Genomic DNA, 1,350 nt, shown 5'->3' on the forward strand with positions numbered 1-1,350 from the left:
TGGTGTTAGTTTATACCAGTGATTTTCAACCAGTGGGCCGCAATAATTTTTAAAACATACAATATGTAACTATGTAGCCAGGGGCAATGACCTCTTTTCCTTTAGTTTGCCAAATAAAAAAATAACAACAGCCAACACCACAATAGCAGTCCAGTGTGAATGAATCAAAATTATACCTGTTTTTGTGTGTGTGTGTGTCAAATCGACAAAAGATATTTTTTGGTGTGCTACAGAATTTTAGTCATTCGTTTATGTGTGCACCCAGAAGAAAAAGGTTGAAAATCGCTGGTTAATACAACTGACTTCCTTCTTGGACCTGAGCGTTTCATTAATGTTGCCTCTGGAAGAAAAAGGTTGAAAAATCCCTAGTTTATACAACTGACTTCCTTCTTGGACCTGAGCGTTTTCTTGGATGACTTGTGAGAGGACCACCATGATGCAGCAAGAAACCGAGGCAGAGACCCGGGGCCTGCAAGGAACTGAACCCTGAAAACAGCTAGTGAGTGACAGAGAAAGGGGTCCCTTCAGTCCCAGCCCAGTCTTGAGGTGCCTGCAAGTCCCAGCTAACAGTAATCTCAAGAGAGACCTTGAGCCAGAAACTGTTGTTTTCAGCGTCTCAGATTTGGGTTATTTTGTAACTCAGCAATAGACAATTAGTATACCCACCTAACTCAGATGCCAGGCATTTGGGGAATATCATTAAAAACGCTTACTGACCTATCATGAAGATAATGCACAATTGATATGACAAAAGGAAAGAAGCGAAGTTCTTGGGCCGGGTGGCTAATTGGAACTCAGTGAGTGGCTCAGCATGCGTGACACATGCATCCGCTACGAGACCTTTGGCCTTTTTAATTTTATTTATTTTTTTCAACGTGGAACTCTCAGGTGCCTGAGTTTGAAACTCAAACTAACCTTTGTAGCTATAAACTGACTACACTTGTCTTATCATCTCGCCCTGGAAGAGAACCGGTGAAAGCAACGTTTCTCAGTCGCTACAACCCTGGGCTGGCAGGAGCTGGAGCTTCTATTCCTCCGCCCCTTTCCAGTCTCAATAGCCCAGTTGTCTGCCTCGGAGAAAACCACCTTCGATTACATAAAGGTTATTAGGGGCCGGGGAAACACTAGTCCTTTTGTTACCAGCCATCTCCCGACTTTAGGGGTGGGGGTAACCCCTGGAAAGTTGGGCGGGCTTTGTGTTCTCTCCAACTCTGGGCTTTTCTCAAACCGCAGAGACAGGGATTTCTAGTTGAGAAGCCGCGGCCCTGGTCTTCAGGGTTTGGACTCCTCCCCGAGCTGCGCGCGGGGCAGCCCGGAGCAGGGGGACCCCGCGCCTCCCACCTTCCCGCC

The 1,350-nt window shown here is 46.5% G+C and overlaps 1 protein-coding gene and 1 long non-coding RNA gene across 2 annotated transcripts in view; one reads left to right on the plus strand and one right to left on the minus strand.

Moving 5' to 3' along the window:
• TBC1D1 (TBC1 domain family member 1) overlaps positions 1–1,350 on the plus strand; it is a 205,435-nt gene that overhangs the window by 75,589 nt on the left and 128,496 nt on the right. The window lies entirely within an intron of this gene.
• Positions 1–1,350, minus strand: part of LOC107182391 — a 45,063-nt gene that overhangs the window by 42,280 nt on the left and 1,433 nt on the right. The window lies entirely within an intron of this gene.

The sequence above is a fragment of the Myotis davidii genome, unplaced genomic scaffold, assembly GCF_000327345.1.
Source record: "Myotis davidii unplaced genomic scaffold, ASM32734v1 scaffold235, whole genome shotgun sequence".
Lineage (NCBI taxonomy): Eukaryota > Metazoa > Chordata > Mammalia > Chiroptera > Vespertilionidae > Myotis > Myotis davidii.